This window comes from Mobula hypostoma, chromosome 5, assembly GCF_963921235.1.
Source record: "Mobula hypostoma chromosome 5, sMobHyp1.1, whole genome shotgun sequence".
Classification (NCBI taxonomy): domain Eukaryota; kingdom Metazoa; phylum Chordata; class Chondrichthyes; order Myliobatiformes; family Myliobatidae; genus Mobula; species Mobula hypostoma.
The window spans coordinates 83339492-83365923 of NC_086101.1; the positions used below are offsets into that span (position 1 = coordinate 83339492).

The following is a 26432-nucleotide window of genomic DNA, read 5'->3' on the forward strand; positions in this document are numbered from 1 at the left end:
GCCAGCTTTGTTGGCCGAAGTGACTTTTCCTATGCTGTACTGTTCTACAACTGATTCAGATGGTTATTTTGGTGAAAGATTGAATTCATGCACTATGTGGGTTTAATTGAAAATCTACTTTTAATGCATGATTTTTACCTTCCCGTAGGCATCCCACCCTGCAAAAACTCATTTCAGGGAGGTAGTACCATCAATTTGTGGGAGACTCCCGGAACTTCCGGGAGAGGTGGGATGTCTGCAATACAGTAGCTCCTTAGCAGCTAGCCAGCTAGTTTAAATAACGTTAGCTATGCTAATGAATGAATTACACCTGTTAAACTCACCTCAACATGTCTTTTACAGTCTTAACCCACCATGGGCAATAGAAAAGTCACTGTTGCAAACAGTGCAGCGAGTAACAGTGTCATTATTTTTGACCCCTATTAGGCAGGGGTACACTTTAGGGTAGTCTGGGGTGACATACGTTTTATATTTTTTTTGGGACCCTCTCCCCCTCTCCCCCGGTCGCTCGTGCTTGCCCGCTCTCTCTTGCTCCCGTGGTCGCTCGCGTGCGCTCTGTCTTGCTTTCTCTCTCTTGCTCTCAAAGAATTGATTTCTGTGATATTGTATATAATTTGCAGGCATCAGGGAGCCACTATTAATATGCGGGAGACTCCCGGAACTTCCGGGAGAGGTGGGATGTCTGTTTCCGTGAAGTCATGAGCATTCAGGAGGTATACCCATGGTACACTACTATATTCAGCATGGCATTGACCTCATTGTTCCATCCCTCACAATTCATCACTTCCTGGGCACACAAAAATAAAGCAGGTAAATAGGACATCCATCTCCTTGGGTTGACCCTTGAAGAAACAGTCCCACCTCCACTGCACCAGGCCCCACTTCACCCTTGCACCCATTAAAACTTTAAGACATGTTCTATTGCACCTAGCACCTTGGGTCTGGGGCCATTAGACAATTGAGTTTAGCATCAGTGTGCTTGTGTGCAGTCTTGTGTTGGTTCACTGTCCATCATGTACTTAAGGGTCTTCAACAGTTCTGAAACTTTCTAGCAGTGTCTTGTCGTAAAGAGTGTTACTGAGGCAGGAAGAAAGGGTAGCTGATTGTTCGTCAACAGCATACTGAAACTGAAAAATTTAATTAAAAAAAGATAGTGGTGCAGATTTTGAATGACCACAAAAGCTGTCACTCTGCATAATATTTTTCCATGGTATTGGAGCCATATCAATTTTATTAGTTTGTTACTTATTGAAATACAGTCAGAATACCAAATGTAAAGTGAGTGATCAGAGCTTTCAATTGTAAATTTAAAATCAAAACTTCTCTTACTTATAACAAACATGCAAACTCTCAGCACTAAATTCTCGCCAGTGACTAAATGACATGAACGTTCAAGTGAAGTATTGAGGGCAATGACATTTTTTGTCATTAATCTGAAATGGGTAAATAATTGTATCATATTTTGTCTTTAACAAGAGTTGGTTTCTCATGATGTGAGATAAAGTGATGATGTAAGTTGATATAAGTTTGGGTTATAGAGAACAAGTTTACTCAAGTTGCCTGGAACCTATTTCTCTTTGGCAAGAAGAACATTAGGATTTCTTAAAGATATAGTTCTACATTTTGGCTTGTGGATGAGCAATTGTTAAACTGCTCTCTCTTTTTTGACATTAGCTATACTGGTGGCCATGTTCCACTGTTATTTTAATTGTTACCGGACTTGATTTTTGACTCCAGATGTATAGGAAATGTTTAAAAAAAAGCTACTTGAGGACTTGAATTGAGTCATCTGTTTCTTCATAACTTGAAGCATTTTCTGGTAAGGTTGGATTAGCAATTCCATGCTAAATGCTTTTGAATCTTTGCACAAAAGTGAGAATTTCTGGGGAAGATAAATCTTATTGTCTCTGCAGCTTTTCAGTTTTATCTTGTACGAAATCTTTAGATTCTTATTACCTTGAGGTGAAGCTACCATAGCCCTTGTGTTGCAGCCATAAACTTTGAAGTCTGTCTTAAGCACTGACAATCTCAGTGATACAGTTCCAGCCATAACCTTGTACAGGAATTATTGCCTGACTACGTATAATCTATTAGAAGGATAGATTCTAACATATAGTTGACCTTCTGAACACAAGTGGTCCACATGGCTTTGAACTATTTCTCTTGAAGCTTGAGAGAGAAAATGTAGATTTCATAAAATATTGAAGCTGTTTTCTCAGATAAATGGGTATTTGCTTTTTTTTTTCTTTTTCTATTTATCTTCAGCCAGTGTTTGCCACCTCTTTTGTCCTGGCGGCGACCCGATTGAATTTGGAAACTGGGATTTATTTGATATTGCTAAAGGGAGTTTGGAATCTTCAATGGATAGGCATCAACTGGTGAATCTTTCTCAACACAATTATAATTTACCTTAGTATTGTAGAATAAAAGTATCTATTCTGTAGTGCTCCATCTACTCTAATTTGTATTCTATTTCAGTGCCTATTTTCTAAATTTGAAGTTAAGCCCTCCAAACAATCTTTTTGATCTGTGAAATAAATGTCTTCATGCTGCACAGCAATGGTCTTGGATGGTAAGAGTCCAGGATAAGACCTGGTAAAGGAATAGACAGTTTCCAAGCAACCTCTTAGCAAAGACAACATTATTGAAATTCACCATCACTTCCAGGTTCCCAGTATGGCCTTTGGCCATTTGATGAAAAGAATGTTCAAAGATTAAGAACTCAAACCCAGAACAAAGTTCATGGCTTCGCAAGCATGCTTCCCTGAGGGCCCACCATTTAAAAGGCAAAAGTGCTTGTGATTTGCACCCTTCAAGTTTTCCTGCATACAGATTTATCAAAGAATCTGATTTCTCAGTGAAACTCTGTCAGGTTCCATCCTAAGTGTGGTAATGTGAACAAAGTCACCGCAGCAACATTGAAGCTAGTGGACACAGAAGTCTTTTATTCAACAAAATGAGATGGTCTGGAAGGAGGAGACCCCTCAACCCAATATTGCATAACATGTTTATATGTTAAAGATCAAAGGTAACAGTAAGATAATTCCATAGTTACAATGCTTCCTTTGAATTACATGTAGTTTCACACCTCCTCCTTCTCACCCACACTCCAGGCACCCAAAATGAATGTTAATTAGCATTGTCTAGTTTGATATCAACTTCATTCCACAGTTCCAGGAAAACTATTGTTCAGGGCTACTTTTTAAATTCCATTTGCAATTCACATTCAAATCTGAAGAATGGCTGTCTTTGAACTTAATATTTGTTACTTAGGGTGAAAACTGTCATTTGCGTTAACAAACATCACAATCTGCTCGCTGGTCCGCAATGTTTACTCTGCTCTGTGCTGAACTGAGGCTGATGATTTGGCCTGTTCTGGGCTCTGCATCTGAGGTCTATGTGATATTTAATCGTCTCTGCGCGGAACTGAGGCTGAGGCTGAGGCTCTGGCCGTTCCGCGCTTCATTTCTATGGCTCACTTTTGTTCTGAATGCTTACTTTTATTGTTTGCATGATTTGTTTCTGTCTCTGTGTCTCTGTGTTTCTGTGTCTGTGTGTGTGTCTCTGTCTCTCCACATTTGATGTTTGCAGTCTTGTTTTTTATGAGTTCTTTTGGGTTTCTTTGTTTTGTAGCTCTGTGTAAGGAGATGAATCTCAAGATTGTAGAATGCATTCATGCTTTAATAATGAGGCTATTATGTGTGGCACGTGGCCAAGTGGTTAAGGTGTTGGTCTAGTGATCTGAAGGTCGCTAGTTTGAGCCTCAGCTGAGACAGCGTGTTGTGTCCTTGAGCAAGGCACTTAACCACATATTGCTCTGCGACAACACTGGTGTCAAGCTGTATGGGTCCTAGTCCCTTGGACAACATCGGTGGCATGGAGAGGAGAGACTTGCAGCATGGGCAACTGCCGGTCTTCCATACAACCTTGCCCAGGCCTCAGTCAACATCGAAAATTGATGGACAGCTGAAGAAGAAGAGAATGATGATAAAACCCAAGTATGTGCTGGGAGCAGCCTGCAAGTATTGCCGCACGTTCTGGTGATATTGCCACACGTTCTGGTGACAACATATAGATGCCCACAATGTTTAACAGAATAACACAAGCAAGAACAACAACAACAAACCACAACAACAGCAAAGCAATCCCCTTTCCCACCTACCACTCACACTCTTACAGACAGGCCATTAACCTCAGGACAGCCTACCTCCTATCCTCCAGTCCCTGGAGTCTCAGACTCTTGCACATTGGGTCTCCACCCTCCAGTCCCTTGTCCAGACTCTCAGACATCAGACGACCCAAGGGCTTCAACCTTTGAGCATTGTCCTCTGTTGATCACAAGACTTTGACCTTTGGGTTTTGTGCCTCCTGCTTACATGGATCACCAACCCTGGGACTTGCCGACTGCTTTGTGGGGGAGGGGTGTGGTCTCTGACCCTCATCCTTGGTCCTTGGCCACAGGGATTATTGGTCTATGTCCTCCATCCACAGGGATTGCCTGCCTATGACGGCAGAATGCTTAAACCTAGACTCTACCCTCCAGCTCATGCTTCTGTCTTTTCATTTACTGACCCTGACTTCTAACTCTGCCTTATCCCTGGTCCTAAACACCAAACTGACCCCTGACTCTCCACACTGTCACCAAAATCATCCCTATGAACCCCATCTCCCCAAAAAAAGCCAAGTCTGAGCCACGGCCTCAATGGATATTACAGCTTGCCATCATCTTGACCAGGAGACAAAAGAAGCTGATGAAGTTGAACTAGGTAGGGGTAGGGAGGGATGTCCGAGAAGGTAAAACAGGGATGACTACTAGGATAAGCCTTAAGCAAGGTCATCTGGTCAGTGAGTGAATCAGAGCAGTTAGACAAGAGACTAGGAATTGTGAAGTACAGAGCCTAGCAATTCAGGCTGAGCATGCCCTCCATTTACAGAGAGGAAACGAGGAAAGAAGTGTAGTGGTATAGTGAGCAATAAAAAAAGTTAACAGAATTTACTTGAAATCTTGACCAGCTGAATAATGGGCCAACAAATGGCAAATGCAGTTTAATTCAGCTAAGTTGTATAGGATACTGTTGAGGCCTCACATTGTAGAATTCTGTTCAGTTTTGGTCGCCATGCTCTAGGAAAGATGTTATTTAACTGGAAGATGTGCAGAAAAGAGTTGCGAGACTGCTACCTGGACTTGAAGGACTGAGTTATAAGGAGAGGCTGGATCCTTAAGATTGTAGGAGATTGATCATATAGAGGCGTGTAAAATCATGAGGGGTATTGATAGGATGAATGCACTCAGTCCTTGCTCAAAGTTGGGGTATCAGGAGATGTATTTAGAAGGAAGTTGATGGCTTTTTTTTACACAACAGATGGTATGTTTTGTATCAGCTGCCAAAGGAAGTGGTTGCGATAGATACAATAACTTCTAAAGACATTTGGATAGATACATGGATTAGAAAAGGTTTGGAAGGTTTTGAGTCAAGTTTTGTTAAGTGGAACTAGCTTGTTTGAGGCAGCTTTGTCAACATGGGCCAGATGGGCCAAAAGGTCTGTTTCCCTGCTGTATGTCTCCATGAGGGAGAGAAAATAGAAAGAAAGAAAAACCAGTTGAGCCAATATCACAGATTTGTAGTTCTTTTCAGAATTTACTTTCACAAGCTACCCATGGAAGACCTTGGGACATTAAGTGAAAAATTCGGCTTGCTTCAAAGAAATCTATCTATAGATTTTACTTTTGAGCATTTTAGTACACTAAACAGGTATTTTGTATGGTGCTCCCATTAAGTTAGGAATCACAAATTTGTTATACATTTGGTTTATGAAGCCATTTTTATAGTTTTTTTTCATGTATTTCAAAACCTGTCACAGGAAGTATGATGGACAAGCAATATCTGTACTAGGATAGTCTGTGTGAAAAAATGTACTGACCAGTGTGACTTCCACCGGAAATGAACACAGTTACTTTGGTGCAGGCAACTTTGTCTTGTATGTGTGTCTTAAGCTTAAAAATTGCCACACATGGGCATATCTCTAGGATTCCTCACTGATGGTTTGAAACAAACCTCAAAGTTCAAAGTAGATTTATTATCAAAGTACATATATGTCAATATTTATTACCCTTAGGTTAATTTTCTTGCGAGCAATCACAGTAAATACAAAAAATATAATAGAATCAATGAAAGATCGCACCCAACAGGACAGGCAACAACCAATGTGCAAAAAATAACAGATACCAAAAGAAAGATTAAAAAAAGGAATAATAATAAATAAGCAATAAATATCAAGAACGTGATGAAGAGTCCTTGAAAGTGAATCCATAGCTTGTGGGAACAGTTCAATGATGGGACAAGTGAAGTTACTCCCACTGGCTCAAGAGCTTGATGACGGCAATAAATTATGTTGGTTTGAGTCTTAAACTGAAATAGAGTGTTTAAGTAAAGAGCAGTAACCTAGTATTTTATACAGAGAATCATAAACACAAGAGACCGCAGATGCAGGAAAACTAGCACAACACACAAAAAAGTGCTTGAGGAACTCAGCAGGTCAGGTAACATTTTTAGAAATGAATAAGCAGTCGAAGTTTTGGGCTGAGACCCTTCTTCAGGACTGGAAAGGAAGGGGGAAGATGCCAGCATAAAAAGGTGGGGATAGGGGAAGGAGGACTAGCTAGAAGATGATAGATGAAGCCAGGTGGGCGGGAAAGGTAAAGTGCTGGAGAAGAAGGAATCTGATGGGAGTGGAGAGTGGATGACGGGAGAAAGGGAAGATGATAGACAGAAGAGGCCAGGTGGCAAATGGAAGCAGGCAGAAGGGGGAGGGATTTTTTTTTGAACTGGAAGAAGAAATTGATGTTCAGTTCAGGCCATGAGGTTGGAAGCTACCCAGATGTAATATGAGGTGTTGGTACTCCACCTTGAGAGTGGCCTTATTGTGGTGAATGAGGAGCCATGGACCGACATGTTAGAACGGGGAATGGGGATAGGAATGAAGTGATTGGCCACCAAGAACTGCGCTTTTGACAGATGGAGCGGAGGTGCGCAGCAAAGTGGTCCCCTAATTTAGGTTGGGTCTCAATGTCAGGAGCACTGGATATACCAAGACACGAGAATGCAGATGATGTAATTTGATGAACTTCTGGGTCTACTCATTGAATCAAGTACCATGTATGGAGGCAAAGACATGTTTCAAGTTTTGGACTTCGAGTGCAGCTGGAGTGATTTTATACATTGTTCCCTGGATATTTGGTTTGAATATGGTATTTGTGTAAACCTGAATTGCTGTTGCTGTGTTTGGCTGGTAATGGTGGTATGAGCAACAAGTTGTCATGTTGATTCTTTTGTCACTCACTTGTGCATATAGAAGTTGTTGCATGTTAAAAACTAGTTCGACAGGGACATGGATTGGAAAGGTTATGGCCTAAATGCTGGCAAATGGGACTAGCTTGAATGGACAGCTTGATTGGAATGGACCATTTAGGCCAAAGGGCCTGTTTGCTCTATAATTCTGTGAGTGCACAGACCAGTGCCTCCAAGTCCCAGCACATTAACCACAATAAATGGCAGCAAAGCAAATTAAACCTGCCAGTTTTTGGGCATTATGGTAAAAGAATTCCCTCGTTGGAGCATGTGACACACAGAGTGATGTCAGTGACTAAAGCATGTTCCACATGCATTAAAGATATTAGTTGTTGTGGAAGTCAATTACATAAGGCCCAGCATGTTATGTAGGGGATCAATGCGGAGAAATAGCTCACTCATTAGCTGCTTCATCAGTGGCTAAACTTTGATCATAAAATTAGAAGTTGCGATAATTATGCAATGTTCATTTCCATAAACAGTGCCTCAGAAAGTGAAATGGTCCATGCTATATACAGCAAGACCCAGTAAACATTCACACTGATGAGTGTCAAATAATATGCATACCAGGTAGATGCCACACAGTGATGATCTTCAACTAATGGTTGCTAGCCCCATCGGAAACCAAGGAATAGAGAAAAGAGAGAGACAAAAGATCTTAATGTCAAGAATAATAACATTAGGATGGTCCTGGTGAAATCTTAAACAGAAAATAATCTTCACTGTTGGGCCCACTAGCATTGGCTCTGCTATGGACAAGCTTTTAGTTAACGTACTGTACAAACAGTCCTGAAACTCTGGATGAAAGTTGCTCTTTCACTTGATTTAAGATCCTTGTGTTGCAGTCGAATATCTTTGGAGTAACATCCCTTGTGCATCACACTCGAGTGATGTCATTCAAATGTGCCCAGCAGCCTTTGTAAGCAAGCTGTCTGGCAGTGTAGTGGCACTGGACTTCAAGCCGAGTGAACCCAGTTTCGAGTCCAGCCAGCTCCTAGCATGCTTTCTATTTGTACTGCGTTGAGCTAGCAACTCAGCCTTGTGGAAAAAAAAGTGGACTAAAGTGCTAAAGAAACAGCAAGGAATGCCACCCGATGCACCACAAGGTGTGGAAAGAAACAGCAGCAACAACAAGCCTTCACATACATACAGTTATACTGCAAGTCCCCAGTGATCCTGTTCAGCAGTTGGGTTTTCAATTACATTTTCACTGTAGAGTTCTGGCCCTTCAACTGGACAGCTGATAGCCTTCCGAACAGAACAGTCAGCTCAACAATCTCATTATTGCTGAATGTGAAGATTCTGCTCTTACCAGTTACAGCTCAAGTACACTGTATGTTATTTCTTTATTTGGCGGTGTACCATCCCTCTTGCCATCAGAGCATTGTTATGTTTGCCCCGTCATAAACTTGCCCATTTGTTATCTGCCCCCTCCAGTCCTGCTCTGTCCAGTAAGGTTATATTTTTTTTGTTTTAGTTACACGTTAGTGGGCTGTGAATATTGCTGGCAAATGCCAGATTTTATTGCCCATCCCCAATTGGTCCCTGAGTTTAGCCATTTCTCAGAGCTGTTGAGTGTCCATCATGTTCGCAGGTCTGGAGTGGAATGTAGGCCGTGCTGAATAAGGATGGCAGATTCTCTCCCCTGAGGCAAAAGGTAGACTTTTAAAACAATCCAGTTTCATGTTCACCATAGATTTTAATTAAAGTCCCACCAGCCTGATGGGATTGTAACTTGCATCATTGGATCGATGATCCAAACCTTTGAATACAAATTCTAAGTTGCAATACCCTTGAAGATGCTTCCAAGGATATTGCTTGGTCAACTAGGTTTAGCCTTTATTTTTTGTTCTTAATCCATTTATGTGATGGCTAGTTGAAAGCAATGGTATGCTGATTTTGGTTAGTTTGTATCCAGTGCTACTAAGCAACTTGCTGCTGTTGTAGGAAGATACTCAAAGTCAGGCAGATATACACTAATCTTTCAGTAAAAATTGTGTCGAATGGTCCATAATCAATTTTAAGCTCTGTTAGCGAAAATGGCTGAATTATTCAATTCAATTTAAGTAATGTGCTTCCTTTCCAACGTACGACATGGGCACAATTTCTCAAGGGATCATTGTCAGGTGGTAAGGAATAATCACACACCTTTACTTTCCTGAAACTCTGATAAATTTGCATACAGACTACCGTGTCCATTGCTTCCAAAATTAGGCAGTGGACCAACTAATGTCCAAATTTTGTCGGCAGAGAAGACTCTGAATGGATAGGCACTGCTTATATATGGTCATTTAAAAAAAATTGCGTGAATACTCCACATCCCAAAAAAATGCCATTGTCATTTCAGTTCATCATTGAAAATTTCTGTAATTATTTTTCACCTTCCCATTGTATCTAGATCAACATTAAGCAAAGTTTATGGTAAGGCCTGTTATTACAATTGTAAATTTGATGGTTACATGTAAACAGACCAATATGCAACTTAACAATAACTAAACTCTATGATAAAATGTAAAGCTATTTTGAAACAGTGCAGCTCAAGCTTTAAACACTTCTTTAGAGAACTTTATCGAACACCCATGAAGGTGTAAAGATGCTGTGATGTGGTGTTGTAGGATGTGGGTTTACATCACCAAATGATAATTTCTGTATTGTGGCAATTCACTGCAGGTGGGAAGAAAAGCATCATGGGTGAGTCACAGTGGGTTGCTCTTCCATGTAGGTAGTATTATTGGCAGAGTCATCAAGCTTGCTTGCTGTTTACTTCCTCATGAACGGTTTGCATAGACGCAGAATAGCACACAGAAAATAGAGCATCGAAACAACCGTTTTGAATGTTGATTGTTCCAATTTATTTTAAAAATAAGAACTTCTTTCTCTGATACTACCAATATGAATCAGTTGCTTATTCTAGTCTTCTATTGAAGCTTAGAATGTCCTATTTCTAAATAGCTCTTAAATCAGTAATGGTTTAGTTATTGTTAAATATACACTGGGTTGTTCATATACCTATGCTTAATGTGGTTTTAAGCTCTATGCTTGTAAAGTTTTATTTTAAGGAGAGGTTTGCTGCTGAAAGGGTTTTTTTTCTCACAAACTCTGACTGCGTGAACTCAAGGAGCAAAACGGCAGCATGTTCTCGGAAACCTAATAATGTGCTAACCTTTGAGATATGCGTGGACTCACCCTACCCACACCAAACCGTGCTGCTCAACCCACTTAATGATACCCATGACACAATTCAAGTATAAAAGCTCTCGGGGTGGAAATATTAAGAAAGGTGATTGACTGAAAAAAATACTTATCTGAGATAGTTTTATTTTCCAAGAAGCTCATTTCTACTTTTCTCAGAAGGTTCACGCTTCAAATAAGTAATTAGTTATTGTTTTGCAGATTGAAATAATCAACTTTATAAAAGATGTCTCAGTTCCAGTGACCTAGGTTTGATCCTGACCTCGGTTACTATCTGTTTGGAGTCTGTATGTTCTGTCCGTGACCTTGTTGGTTTCCTGCTATTTCCCAAAAAATGTGTGGGTTAGTAGGTTAAATGGCCTCTAAGTTGCCTCTAGTGTGCAGGTGAATGATGGGTAGAATCCGAGAAGGAATTGAATGGACTGAGGAGATGAGAGAGAATATAACTAATCAGTGAAGTGTAAAATGGGATGGTTGATGGTCAGTGAGGCTGATGGATCTGCTTCCATGCTAAATCTTTCTATAATACATTCTTTTTTAAAATAAAGTCTATTTTGTAAAAAAAAAGTACGGACCCAAATACAGTAGACATGGGTGTGATTGTATTACCCATTCTGAAAAAAATTGGTTGTTGGCCAAGTAGTATCATAAAGCATGGTTCATAGAACATTACAGCCCAGTACAGGTCCTTCAGCCCACAATGTTGTGCTGACCTCTGAAGCTGTAAGTTCAGCCTAACTTTTCTTGCCTATATAGCTCTCCATTTTTCTGTCATCCATGGCTCTATAGAAGACTTTCTAAAATGGCCCTAATATATCTGCCTCTACCACCACTCCCAGCAGTGTGTTCCATACACCTATCACTCTCTGCTTTAAAAAAAAATCCTCTGACATCTCCGTCTTTTTTTTCTTTCAATCGCCTTAAAGTTATGCCTTCTGCTGAGTCACATGGTGTGATTTGAGTTGAAATTAAAAACTGATTTCATTTTTGTTGATGTAACAATTTTTATATACCCCACCTACTCCATCTTCCAAATTTTTTTACTGAATGCCGTGGCATCACAGGAAGTTAGATAATGGGTTGGCATTTCCATTTCAAGTATTATCATAGAGGGGAAAATAGAGTCCCTAGATTGTGCAGTGTACTCTGTGTGTGTGTGTGTGTGTGTGTGTGTGTGTGTGTGTGTGTGTGAACATTATTGTTCAGCTTGTTAGTGTTGAAGAGTTTTATTGTAAAGCTTGTAATCTACACACACTTTCACTGTTTATTATCACCATTAGATCCAGTTCCCTGTTCACTGAACTGTAAGCAAAAGTCAATTACAGTTATAAAATTACATTTTTTTAAAACTGCTTAATCCTCTTAGAGTTTTCAAATGGAGTTTAACCTCACGATGATAACTACACTATGACCAATGAGTCTTCAAAAGGAGGCAAAGAATTTTTGAAATTCAGCCCCCCACCCCATGCCTGTTTTCACCATTCAGCTGGAATCCGAAGCAGGTTTGATATCATGGACATGTATTGGGAAATTTGTTGTTTTGCAGCAGCAGTACAGGTCAATACATAAAATAAATCAAAAATTACAATAAGAAATAGTGGATTCTGTTCAATTAGGATAAATTGGGACCAGTACATTTTGGCCCAATTAAGCGGCTGCCCCAGTTAGCTGAATTTTCATGGAAATAGTTTAAAAGAGACAAACTGCTGTTTAACTGAGTAACAACTTGTGTATCTAATTGAAATACAGATCAAATTAGAACACTACCAATATCACTAAAGTACTATAAAATATGTATTAGTTCCTAATTGTTATCAACGGAGAAATTCATCCAGTGACCTGCTGTGTTGTTTTGATTTGCTGTAAATGGAACAAAATCAGCGCAGACACCTAGTGCAGCTAATGGACTGCCCTCATTGCCTTCCTGCGTGAAATAGTGTCAAAAATCACTGCTTTTAAATAAAGGTAATCCCAGACTTTTATTTCTCTCGATTAGTTTTTATTCTTTAAGAATTGTCCTAAATAAGTGGATGGCCAATTAAGCGATGGCCCAATTAACCAGAATCCACTGTATATAAAACAATTAAATTAAATGAATAGTGCAAAAAGAGAGCCAAAGTACTGAAATAGTGTTCATGGGTTGGTTCATTGCCTGTTTCAGAAATCTGATGGCCGAGGGAAAGAAGCTGTTCCTTGAATGCTCAGTATGTGTCTTCAGGCTCCTGTACCTCCTTCCTGATGGTAGTAGTAAGAAGAGAGCATGTCCTGGATGATGGGTATGCTTAATGATAGATGACCTCTTCCTCTGTCGCACTTGCTAACCTTTCTTGCATATTTCTTGAAAATGTTGCTTTAAACTGTAATTTATCATTGTTGAAAAGATTAATTGACATGGTGGCTGCAACACTTCGAGGTGTTTAGAATGAAAAAGATGTTTGATAGGACAGATGCAAAGAATATTTTTCTCTGGTCATATTCTTAAAATAGTGAACTTAGCAAATGGTGGTGGAAATATGGAAATAGTTCATGTAGAAGCAATGGTGCCAGGCCAGTTGAAATTAAGATGGAGTTTAGACTGTAGCTCAGCATTTAACACTATCACTCCCCCCACTCTGACTGATAAGCTACAGAACCTGGGCCTCTGTACCTCCCTCTGCAATTGGATCCTTGATTTCCTGACCAGAAGACCACAATCTGTGCAGATTGGTGATAATATCACCTCCTCGCTGACGATCAATACTGATACGCCTCAGGGACGTGTGCTTTGCCCACTGCTCTATTCTCTCTATACCCATGACTATGTGGCTAGGTATAGCTCAAATACCATCTATAAATTTGCTGATGATAAAACCATTGTTGGTAGAATCTCAGATAGAGATGAAAGGGAACACACACTAAATGCTGGACGAACTCGGCGGGCCAGGCAGCATCTATAGGGGAGAAAAGTACAGTTGACGTTTTGGGTCGAGACCCTAAAGAAGGAAACATTTTTGGCCCAAAATTTTGACTGTACTCTTTTTTTCCATAGATGTTGTCTGGCCTGCCGAGTTCTCCCAGCATCTTGTGTGTGTTGTTTGGATTTCCAGTATCTGCAGATTTTTCCCTTGTTTGTGGCAATGAGAGGGTATACAGGAGTGAGATATACCAGCAAAATTTGGTTTGTCAACTGCAACACTTAAAAACCTCGATAGATGTGCCATGGAGAGCATTCTGACCGGCTGCATCATAATCTGTTATGGGGGTGGAGCTACTGCACAGGACTGAAAGAAGCTACAGAAAGTTGTAAAATTAGTCAGCTTGATCTTGGGTACTAGACTCTGTAGTATCCAAAACATCTTCAAGGAGGGGTGCCTCAGAAAGGTGACATCCATTACCAAGGACCCCCATCACCCAGAGCATGCCCTCTTCTCATTGTTACTGTCAGGAAGGAGGAACAGAAACCTGAAGATGCACAGTCAGTGATTCAGGAACAGCTTCTTCTCCTCTGCCATGCGATTCCTAAATGGAGATTGAACAATACCTCACGTTTTTTGACATTTTTTTCTGTTTCTGCACTATTTTTAATCTAATATTTATATGTGTGTGTGCATGTATATATGTATACTTACAGTAATTATTTTTTCTTTCTACAAACGTATATTATCATGTATTGCATTGTACTGCTACTGTTAACAAATTTCACGACAGACTGGTGATAATAAACCTGATTCTGAATAATAATTATTTGTTCCTGCTGAAATGAAAGGATGTACGTTGTGGTGGAAATAGTAAATTGCAAAGGATTGATAGGCTGGATGTAGAGAAGCCTTTTCTCTAGTTGAAGTGTCTGGAACTTGGAGCACAGGCTTGTGCTTGGAACTTGGGTTTTCAAGATTCAGCTGAAGTTTTTTTTTGCTCAGGATTGCACATACCTGAAATTCTCTGCTTCAAAAGCTTATGAATGCCCAGTTATTGTATACATTAGAGACTGAGGATGACAGATCTTTAAAGGGAAGGAAGGGATATCTGGGTTGAGTAGGAGAATGGAGGTAGATGATCTGGCATTTCACCTTATTATATCTGCTACCTGGTACATCAGTAGAGAAATTTGCTCTTAGATTTTGGAGCTAGATAATTTCATCTGTCATGGCCAAGTATATCAGCTTTGTTTATAGATTAAGGTGTTGTGTTATGTGTTCCACAGTATGTTCTTGATCACTACAAACATATGTTGGTAAATACTTTCATTTCTCTCCACATTTGGTATGATTTTTGCAGATGCAGTTTGAAGATGACCATTACCACTATATAAGGTCAGAGTCAATAGACAATAGGTGCAGGAATAGGCCATTCGGCCCTTCGAGCCAGCACCGCCATTCACTGTGATCATGGCTGATCATCCACAATCAGTATCCAGTTCCTGCCTTATCCCCATAACCTTTGATTCCGCTATCTTTAAGAGCTCTATCCATCTCTTTCTTGAAAGCATCCAGAGACTTGGCCTCCACTGCCTTCTGGGGCAGAGCATTCCACATATCCACCACTCTCTGGGTGGAAAAAATTTTTCCGCAAGAGTCAGAGCTCTTCACATCCTGGAGGGAGCTTAATGTTTCAATTGAATTTCTAAGTTTAATCAGATTTAAAAGTATATTGCTGGTAATTCTGTTTATGGATCAAGAAGGGCGGGTGTACTTTCAAACTCTAGTGGGGAAACTTGGGGAGATCCTGGTGAGTGGGGAATTACTTTTCAGTGTATCTGTTGACATGTATTTGATGGAGGTTTGGTGTCTGCGGATTGTATACATGTTTTTTTAAAAATTATACTTACAGGGTAGTGAATCTGGAATGCATTGCCACAGATGGCTGTGGAGGCCACATCATTGAGTATATTTAAAGTGGTAGTTGATAGGTTATTGATTAATCAGGGCATCAAAGGTTATGGAGAGAAGGCAGGAGAATGGAGTTGAGAGAGAGAGAATAAGTCAGTCTTAATGGATGGTGCAGCTGACTTGATGGGCTAAAAGGCCGAATTCTGTATTTATGGTCTTGTGAACTTGTGATATGGGAATCATGTAAATAAACCACTAATGGATTGTGTTAAACATAGATTTGTGTTTTTTCAAGACAGTTGCAGCAAGATTTGGCCCCTACTGGTGAATGGTATTTGGATACAGCACCATTGTTCATATCCACAGCACTGATGTGGATACTCTACATCTTGTGTTTGCTCATTATTGGTGGTATATTATTTATGTTGACATTGAAAGGGTCCTAGTCCGAAACATAGATGCTGTCTGACCTGCTGAGTTCCTCCAGCATTTTGTGTGTGCTGCTTTGGATTTCCAGCCTCTACAGACTTTCTCATGTTTATGATTGAAAATAATTTGTGCAGATACCGGAACATGCAGCAGTTCGTGTCGAGGACCTGAGACAAGTTAAAATTGTTCCTCAGGTGGACACTCAGCTGTCTGTTGTCCATGTCAAACTTGGTGCTTGAAGGCAGGCAATAATCTTTGTGAGGTGCAGCATCAGGCTTCTAATCCAGACTCAGTCAAGGGTTAGGACATGGTTACAAAGCATCCACTGATCTTGTGATCCTTCTCGGAGCTGTTCCCAATGAGTTTTGCCATGTACAGATTGCAGTCACGACCCGAGGTTGGGCCTCAACCATGTTTGACTTTGGGCTTATTAGTTGATTCTCCAGAGGATAGTGTGTTCTTGGAACATGTAAGTTGTTCATTGGAGTGACATTGGCCTTTACCTTCCTGGTAAAGCCTGAGGCATGGGCACAGCCAAGCACACTCATTTCTCAACACGCAGATACTGTACAACTTGTGTTTGTGTTGGTAGCACGTTATTTATGCAGACATCAAAAGGGTCTCAGCCTGAAATATCGACTGTTTACTCTTTTCCATAGATGCTGCCTTGCCTGCTGAGTTCCTCCAGCATTTTGTGTGTGTTACTTCGATTTCCAGTATCTGTAGATTTTCTCTCGTTTGTGACATCTCATTTCTCAATTGCGAGGAACTTTCGGATTATTCTGGTGCTGTTCACTATTGTGGCTTTCTGGATATTTCTATGTAGGTCTAATTGTTTCATGTTATTGTGTAGTGGCTTTGGGATGATACCAGATGTAGATATTACTATTGGGACAATGCATACCCTGTTCATGTGCCATAGTCTTTCAATTTTCTCTTTTACTTCTGCATATTTCTTTAAATCCAATTTTCACTGACTGATTTCTGTAAGTTACGTGCGTTTGGGATGGCTGTATCCATTAAGTTGTTCTTGTTTATCCAGTAATATTATATACAGACAGTTATTGTGCATTGTAATGATGGATCTGTAATAATAACTATAGTTATTTTTTTTGTATTTGCACAGTTTGTTTTCTTTTGCAGTTTGGTAGCGTCTGTCCTGTTGGTTGTGGTCTTTCATTTATTTTATTGTTGTATTCACTGTATGCCCACAAGAAAACGAATTGCGTGGTTGGATATGGTGACATACATGTACTTTGATAATCAATTTACCTTGAACTTTGTGAGATGTCCCTGAGTTAAGCGGGGCTTGAACGATCAGGATGAAGTGTTAAATGACCAGAAGGCAGAAAATGGCAACTTTGTTCAAAAAGACAGCAGGGATAGGCCAGGTAGATGTGGTTGTTATTTGTTTAAAAAAATTGGTTCATGGATTTCCATGGATGGCAGAAAATTGTGGATACCACTAAGGCTAGTAGCAAAGATGCTTGGGCTAATTTGATATTTGGTAATCAACTCCTCTTGGCATTAGAGCAACTTTTTATTTGTTTCAGCTTGTATGTTTTGGTTTATCCAATTGCAAATCTACCCACAGTCCTGATTCCCAATGTCTTTGATTTTGACCCCCCCTCCCCCAAATCTCCAACGACATGACTAGTTCCCAATATTCCTGTCCTTGACTCCATCTCTGGCCATTGACCTGGCCCCAAACCCCTGACTGCAGTGCCCACTACAAATCTATCCACATTCCTCACAGGCGACGCTTCACCTGTGAGTTGGCTGGTGTGATATACTGCGTCCGGTGCTCCCGATGTGGCCTTCTATATATTGGCGAGACCCGACGCAAACTGGGAGATCGTTTTGCTGAACACTATGCTCTGTCCGCCAGAGAAAGCAGGATCTCCCAGTGGCCACACATTTTAATTCCACATCCCATTCCCATTCTGATATGTGTATCCACGGCCTGCTCTACTGTAAAGATGAAGCCACACTCAGGTTGGAGGAACAACACCTTATAATCTATGTTCCGTGCCTATTCTGGTATCTGACCCTCACTTTTCCTTCGCTACATCGACGACTGCATTGGCGCTGCTTCCTGCACGCATGCTGAGCTCGTTGACTTTATTAACTTTGCCTCCAACTTTCACCCTGCCCTCGAGTTTACCTGGTCCATTTCAGACACCTCCCTCCCCTTTCCAGATCTTTCTGTCTCTGTCTCTGGAGACAGCTTATCCACTGATGTCTACTATAAGCCTACTGACTCTCACAGCTATCTGGACTATTCCTCTTCTCACCCTGTCTCTTGCAAAAATGCCATCCCCTTCTCGCAATTCCTCTGTCTCCGCCGCATCTGCTCTCAGGATCAGGCTCTTCATTCCAGGACGAGGGAGATGTCCTCCTTTTTTAAAGAAAGGGGCTTCCCTTCCTCCACTATCAACTCTGCTCTCAAATGCATCTCCCCCACTTCACGTACATCTGCTGTCACTCCATCCTCCCGCCACCCCACTAGGAATAGGGTTCCCCTGGTCCTCACCTACCACCCCACCAGCCTCCGGGTCCAACATATTATTCTCCGTAACTTCTGCCACCTCCAACGGGATCCCACCACGAAGCACATCTTTCCCTCTCCCCCTCTCCCTGCTTTCCGCAGGGATCGCTCCCTACGCGACTCCCTTGTCCATTCGTCCCCCTCCATCCCTCCCCACTGATCTCCCTCCTGGCACTTATCCTTGTAAGCGGAACAAGTGCTACACATGCCCTTACACTTCCTCCCTTACCACCATTCAGGGCCCCAAACAGTCTTTCCAGGTGAGGCGACACTTCACCTGTGAGTCGACTGGGGTGATATACTGCGTCCGGTGCTCCCGATGTGGCCTTCGATAATATAGGCGAGACCCGACGCAGACTGGGAGACCGCTTTGCTGAACACCTATGCTCTGTCCGCCAGAGAAAGCAGGATCTCCCAGTGGCCACACATTTTAATTCCACATCCCTTTCCCATTCTGACATGTCCATCCACGGCCTCCTCTACTGTAAAGATGAAACCACACTCAGGTTGGAGGAACAACACCTTCTATTCCGTCTGGGTAGCCTCCAACCTGATGGCATGAACATTGACTTCTCTAACTTCTGCTAATGCCCCACCTTCCCCTCGTACCCCATCTGTTATTTATTTTTATACACACATTCTTTCTCTCACTCTCCTTTTTCTCCCTCTGTCCCTCTGACTATACCCCTTGCCCATCCTCTGGGTTCTCCCCCCCCCCACCCCCGTCTTTCTCCCCGGACCTCCTGTCCCATGATCTTCTCATATCCCCTTTGCCAATCACCTGTCCAGCTCTTGGCTCCATCCCTCCCCCTCCTGTCTTCTCCTATCATTTTGGATCTCCCCCTCCCCCTCCCACTTTTAAATCTCTTACTAACTCTTCCTTCAGTTAGTCCTGATGAAGGGTCTTGGCCTGAAGCATCGACTGTATCTCTTCCTAGAGATGCTGCCTGGCCTGCTGCGTTCACCAGCAACTTTGATGTGTGTTCCTTATATTCCGTCTGGGTAGCCTCTAACCCGATGGCATGAACATTGACTTCTCTAACTTCCTCTAATGCCCCACCTCCCCCTTGTACCCCATCCGTTATTTATTTATATACACACATTCTTTCTCTCTCTCTCCTTTTTCTCCCTCTGTCCCTCTGACTATATCCTCTGGGTCCCCCCCACCCCTTCTTCCTGGGCCTCCTGTCCCATGATCCTCTCATATCCCGTTTGCCAATCACCTTTTGAGCTCTTGGCTCCATCCGTCCCTCTCCTGTCTTCTCCTGTCATTTTGGATCTCCCCCTCCCCCTCCCACTTTCAAATCTCTTACTAGCTCTTCCTTCAGTTAGTCCTGACGAAGGGTCTCGGCCCAAAACATCGACTGTACCTCTTCCTAGAGATGCTGCCTGGCCTGCTGCGTTCACCAGCAACTTTGATGTATGTTGTTCACATTCCTGACCCTCTGTGTTCCCAGTCTTGACTTAGTTGTTCTTTGGTATGTCACTACCTGCATGCAGAAAGGAATTGCAGTCCATCTCCAAGCAGTCGGGATTCAGCGGTCACTACAGGAGAGGACCCTGGAAGTACCCTCAGTGTTTAACATCCCAGCATTACACAGCTAACTTCATGGGTTTCTGATAAACACAAGCAATTCTGCAGATGCTGGAACTCTTAAGCAGCCAGCATTTTGTGTGTTGCTCATGGGTATGTGTATCTGTGGATAGTAAGTCAGCTGATAATCACGAATTATTGTAATTGCATGTAACAGGTCTAATATCAGTGATTAATATTGAGGGGGGGTGGTATTTGTGGGACAGGATTAATCTGTACATGTAGTGGCAACAAATAATTGAAAACAAAAAGAAACTGCTGGTGGAACTTAACAAGGCAAACAGCATCTGTGGGTTGAAAGGAATTGGCAAGTTTTGGATCGTGACCAGGATGGTCAGGTTGATTTTTGCAACTGATTTTATTGAATTTTTCTAAGTTAGTAAAGATTTTCGATGAAGGTAGTGCATTGATGCAATCTATATTAAGTTCAGTCGGCCTTTGATTGGTCCCTCTATGGGAGGCTGATCCAGAATGTAAGAGCGCATGGAATTCATGGAAGCTTGGCACATGGAATCCAAAACTGGGTTGGAGATGAGCAGCTGAGGCAATGGTTGAAGGTTGTCTTCGTGCTTGGAAGCCAGTGATCAACAATGTACTGCAGAATAGTGCTGCCACCCTCACTATTTGCTTTATAGACTAGCAATCTAAATGTGAACATAGGAGATGTGAAAGTTTGTAGAAGAGATGAAAATTGGTAATATTTGAGGAGGATTGTCCACAGCTACAGAATGGCATTGATGAATTAGTAAAATGGACAGAAGAGTGGCAGGTGAAATTTAATCCAGAAAAATGTGTGAAGAGTTGGATTTTTGGAGGACTAATAAAACATACTGAATGGTAGGGCCTTGTGAAATATTGGCGAGTAATAGAACATTGGGGTATATCTCTCAGGATCCCTGGAGGCAGTAACATGGGTAAGGATGTGGTTAAAAGAGGTAGATGGGATATTTGTCCTCGTTGTTCAGGGCATATAAGAAGGAGGTTTTGGTACAACCATATCAAACACTAAGCAACACCTGGTGCCCTGTATGCTGTACTGCTTGCCACAATTTAGGTCGGTTATGTTCGATAGGATACAGAGGAAATTCACCAAGGTGTTGCCTTGATTGGAGGATTTGAGTTAAGGGGAGAGATCAGCAAGGCTGGGCTTGTTTTCTGTGGAGCAGGGGTTCCCAACCTTTTTTTTACGCCACAGACCCCTACTATTAACCAAGATTGGACCACAGCTTGGAAACCCCTGCTCTCGAGTGAAAGAGGCTGAGGTGTGACCTGATATAGGTAAGATTATGAGAGGGATAGATAGACAGAGTCTTACTTCCAATGGTAGAGGTATAATGGGGAAAAAAAGACACCGGTTAACCAGTTAAGAGCTTCCTTTAAAAACTTTGTTGTTTTTTTTGGCAAATATGACATGTGAGTGGTGTTTTATGTGCTTAACAAAAGCCGCAGGCCTTCCATTATGAACAGCACCAAAAGCAGCTGCTTTTCACCGATGTCATTTTATACATATATATCTTGGATGCTTAGGACTTTTACACAGTACTGTATTTGCCAACGTGGAGCGGAGAGCAAGCTTGTAAGTCTGGGAGAGCAAAGAATGTTGAGAATAACAAGGTTGGAGGGGTGTGGGGCAGGTGGTAGTGAAAGAGTGACGGGGTAGTGGGGTGGCACAGGTACAGACACACCCAGCCCTGAGACACCAGTCGAGGTCATTTGATTCCAAACAATTGGTTTATTGATTGTTACAGAATGTCTCATTGGTGCTTCCTGCTCTTTCTCTCTCCTCTCCCTTCCCCTTTTCCCAACCATGATTCTCCTCTTGCTGCCCCCTTCCCATTCTCAATCCACAATAGAGACCCACATCAGAATCAGGTGTATCATCACTCTCCTATGTCATGAATTTGTGTTTTTTTTTGCGGCAGCAGTACGGTGTAATAAATAAAATTACTACAGTTCTGTGCAAAAGTCTTAGGCCTCCTAGCTATATATATATATATATATATATCTTCCTAAGACATTTGCACAGGTCTGTGGATTATATGTAGCTGGGGCCTCACCCCCCAGTACTGCAGTGCCCCACTGATCATAGTCTCTTAACACATAAATTACCTTTCTTTTCTAACACTTCCTTCCATTCATTAATCAATCTTCAGTACGTACTGTTATAACAACTTCAATATTATATACTCTAATTTTGTTTAATATCTCTTTAGCACCCTATAAAAGGATTTGTGAAATGTCGATCACACAGTACTCACTGGCTCCCTCTTTTATGAGTTGCAAACTAAAACCCTGCTGGTCAAAATAAATCCATGCTGACTGTTTTAGATACAGATGTTCTCAACCTAGGGTTTACGGACCCCTTAATGGTATTGGTCCATGGCATTAAAAAGATTGGAATCCCCTGTTCTAGAACCAGGTCAGAAGTTAAAGGAAGGTATATGATTTGATCTCTTGTTGGCTTTGAGTTTGACGTGCTGGTTAGAGTTGGAAGATTTTCTCAGTGGGAGTCATAGGCTCCTCGTTTATCACCCTTCCCTTTCCCTCTTCCCTCTTCTATTCCCCACCCTGACCTCTTAGTGCTTCTCACCTGCCTATCCGCTCCTCCTTTCCTTTATCTATGGTCCACTCTCCTCTCCTATCAGATTCCTTCCTCTCCAGCCCTTTACCTTTCCCACCAACCTGGCTTCATCTATCACCTTCTAGCTAGTCCTTCCCTTCCCCACCGCTTTTTATCTTCCCTCTTCCTTCCTAGTCCTGAAAAGGGGCCTCAGCCTGAAACGTCAACTGTTTATTCATTATCATAGATGCTGCCTGATCTTCTGAGTTCCTACAGCATTCTGTGTGTGTTGCTCAGGAATAGACTGTGTACTTCCTTGAACTTGCTCTGCTATTTAATGTGATATTGGCTCATTTGGTCTTGGCCTTAGCTCCACTTTATTACCGTTCCCCTCATCCTTGACTCTTTTTGCTGCCTGTTACTACGATGGTATAATAGTACACAATCTCACATTTACACCAGCGTGGTTACGGCGATGCATGGCACATGATGTACATTCACGCATGTTTTGATGGCAGCACTAAATTAGTTTTTTTTTTCCTCTGTGATCTGCAAATGACTTGAGCTATTTGTGCAGAAGCAGGCTTTCATGAAGCAGGTGAGGCGTGCTTCAATATAAAGAGGGTTGTTAGACCAGGCCCCTGGCTATCTTGTCCAGCACAGGGATCCTAACAACTCTATCGACAAAATACTAATAGTCAACCTTCATTAGGCCTGTGGCTTTTTGACATCAGAAAATTCTTTCTGCGGAAACTGCAGAGGAACAGTACAAATATAGAATCTAATTACAAATGTTAAACCAGAGTTGCTGGTAAATATATAAGATTGAGATCTCTGTAGTTCTGTGCCTCAAAAATTGTGCAAAACTGGTGATGCTACTTGCCCAGTAGATTAGGTTTTGCACAATCTGTGTATAATCCCTTGTATTTGTATCTCCCTGCAGTGCTAGTGGAGGTTGCATGTTGTAGGGGTTTTGTGCAGGCAGTGGTGGTAATAGGGTCATTATTAGAGAAAAGCTCAGAGTAGGGTAGGGAGGATTGTAATTTCTGTCAGGGAATTTTGGAGTTGTAAGTTCAAGGGTTTATTTGGATATTCAGGCAATCGTGAGACACTGGGAGCAGAATATGGGTCCTGGCCATGGAAAGTAGGGAAGAGGTTACTAACCAGCAAATGTAGGGAAGGGTGTTTGATTGGGTGATGGCGAGGGGGAAGTAGAAAACTTTAAAGGGTGAGTGCAAGCTGCCGACAAGAAGTTCCACTGTTGACCACAATAGCTATTTGTACAGCCCTAATACTGATGCCTGCTTTGTGAAGGCCTGTTTCTGCTTTTGTGCCCTGCAGTGGTCCATTTGATTTGCAGGACACACAAAGACTAATGAATTTGGAAGTGGTATCAAAAATATGCATGAGCTGTGAATTGATATCACTGCATAAGTCCCGGTGCTACAGACTTTAGATCCAATTGTGATATAATGTGAAATCTGTGCAACTAGTAGCTCCTTGCGATCATAAAGAAGAAAGTTGCTTTATAAAAACGAACAACACACACAAAATGCTGGAGGAACTCAGCAGGTCAGGCAGCATCTATAGAAATAAATACACAGCAGACATTTTGGGCAGAGAATCTTCATCAGGACGAAAAGGAGAGGGGAAGACGCCAGATTGAAAAAAAAAGTGGGGAGAATGGAAGGAGTACAAGCTAGAAGGTGATGGGTGCAGCCCAGTGGGTGGGGGAGGGAAGACGAAGTAAGAAGCTGGGATGCGAAAGAGGGAATCTGATGGGTGAGGAGAGTGGACCATGAGAGAAAGAAAAGCGGTACCGGGGGAGGTGATAGGCACCTGAGGAATGGAGGTAAGAGGAGGACCAGAGTGGGGAAATGAAGAAGAGGAAAGGGGGAACAGGGATAAATTACCTGAAGTTGGAGCAATTGACAGACATGCCATCAGGATGGAGGCAACCCAGACAATAAGGTTTCGTTTCTCCTGTCTGAGAGTTCCATTGGATTTCTGAAGCAATTTTTACAAATCTATGCAAGGCTTCCATATGGGTTAAAAGTTGTTACATTTGATCTCCTTTCTGTGCAAAATAACTGATGATTGTTAAATCGATGCAGTGTAGCAGTGGTCTGGATTAAATCCATCCAGTTTAAACAGTAAAGCAAAAATGTTATTTTTTTAACAATGCTAAACTATTTGTCATTGTGTTTGAAGAGCAATCCTCTTATCTGTGGAATGCAACAAGGTCAGAGTTATGAGTAACAGTTTAATGCTCTGGAATTTTGACTGAACAGGGTGGAGGGGAAGACATTATTTAAGATACATAATTGCGTCGAACTTTACCTATACTTTTGTTTTGTCAGGAAGTTCATTTGTATATGTGACAGAGTTGGAATTGGTTTATTATTATGACATGTGCTGAGATACAGTGAAAAGCTTGTCTTGTGTACAGTTCATACCGATCCGATCATTACACAGTGCATTGAGGTAGAACAATGTAAAACAATGTAGAATAAAGTGTCACACGTAAAAGTTGCTGGAGCGTTGCCTGAAATTCCAGCATCTGCAGATTTCCTTGTGTTTGTGTTTTAGAATAAAGAGTAACAGCTACAAAGAAAGTGGAGTACAAGTAAACAAGAAAAGTGCAAGATCAAGGTAGATCTCGAAATCATAAGTCCTATTTATCGTTCTATGGTCTTCTAACAGTGGGGTAAAAGTTATCCTTCTGTTTGGTGATAGGTACTTTCAGGCTTTTGTATCTTCTGGCTGATTGAAGGATATACTGTACACTTAGTAGCCACTTTAGTAGTAGCTACCTCCTGTACCCAATAAAGTGGCCACTGTGTGTATATCCGTGGTCTTCTGCTGCTGTAGTCCATCCATTTAAAGGTTTGATGTGTTACATGTTTCGAGATGCTCTTCTGCACACCACTGTTTTAATGTGTGCTTATTTGAGTTACTGTTGCTTGAACCAGTCTGGCCATTCTCCTCTGACCACCTTCATTAGCAAGGCATTTTCATCCACAGAACTGCCACTCACTGGATTTTTTGTTTTTTGCACCATTCTCTGCAAACTCTAGAGACTGTTGTGTGTGAAAATCCTAGGAGATCAATAGTTTCTGAAATACCCAAACCACTTTATCTGGCGAACAATTATTCCACGGTCAAAGTCACTTGTGTCACATTTTTTCCTCATTCTGATGTTTGGTCTGAACAACAACTGGATCTCTTGAGCATGTCTGCATGCATTTATGCATTGAGTTGATGCCTCAGGACTGGCTGATTAGATATTTGCATTAATGAGTAGGTGTACAGGTGTACCTAATAGAGTGGCCACCAAGCTTGTTGTATATATGTAGCCATAAAAAGGTTTGTGTTCAATGGGCTGAATGGCCTTTGTTCCTGTACTCTGGGAAGGTTATAACAGAACAGGCTGCCAATAAATCATGGCCAGCTGTATGGACTTCATTGCAGTGGTTTATCAACCTCCAGCAGTGCTGACTGCTTATTTAACGGTTTGTGATTCTGTTAGTTTTAATACGAGTTGCAAAGACAACCAAGCTATGCTGAATCAATATTCTTGCCTTTCCTTTGTTTGTATTCCTTTTTAAATGTTCTTTAACCATCTCAATTTTTAAAGGCATTTAAACTGATGTGTGATTTGGTATTTAAAATAATAGCATCTGGTTCCCTTAATATAGAGTGGCACAGTAGCATAGTGGTTAGCACAATGCTTTACTGTACCAGTGACCCGGGTTCACTTCCTGCTGCTGCCTGTAAGGAGTTTGTATGTTCTCCCTGTGACCATGTGGATTTCCTCCAGGTGCTCCACTGTCCTCCCACATCCCAAAGACCTACTGGCTGGCAGGTTAATTGGTCATTGTAAGTTGTCCTGTGCTGACGCTAGTATTAAATCAGGGATTGCTAGGTAGTGCTTCTTGAAGGGACAGAAGGG

General features: G+C 41.6%; 1 protein-coding gene across 5 annotated transcripts in view; it reads left to right on the forward strand.

Annotated features, from left to right (window-relative positions):
* The window catches only part of gtdc1 (glycosyltransferase-like domain containing 1), a 369108-nt gene that overhangs the window by 45995 nt on the left and 296681 nt on the right, over window positions 1-26432 (forward strand). Inside the window, exon 2 of one of the 5 annotated variants that reach the window (XM_063048615.1) lies at window positions 12703-12817. The exons of the other annotated variants lie outside the window; for them this stretch is intronic. The gene's annotated coding sequence lies outside the window, so the exon portion shown is untranslated. The remainder of the gene's footprint in view (window positions 1-12702; window positions 12818-26432) is intronic. 5 annotated transcript variants of the gene reach the window in all.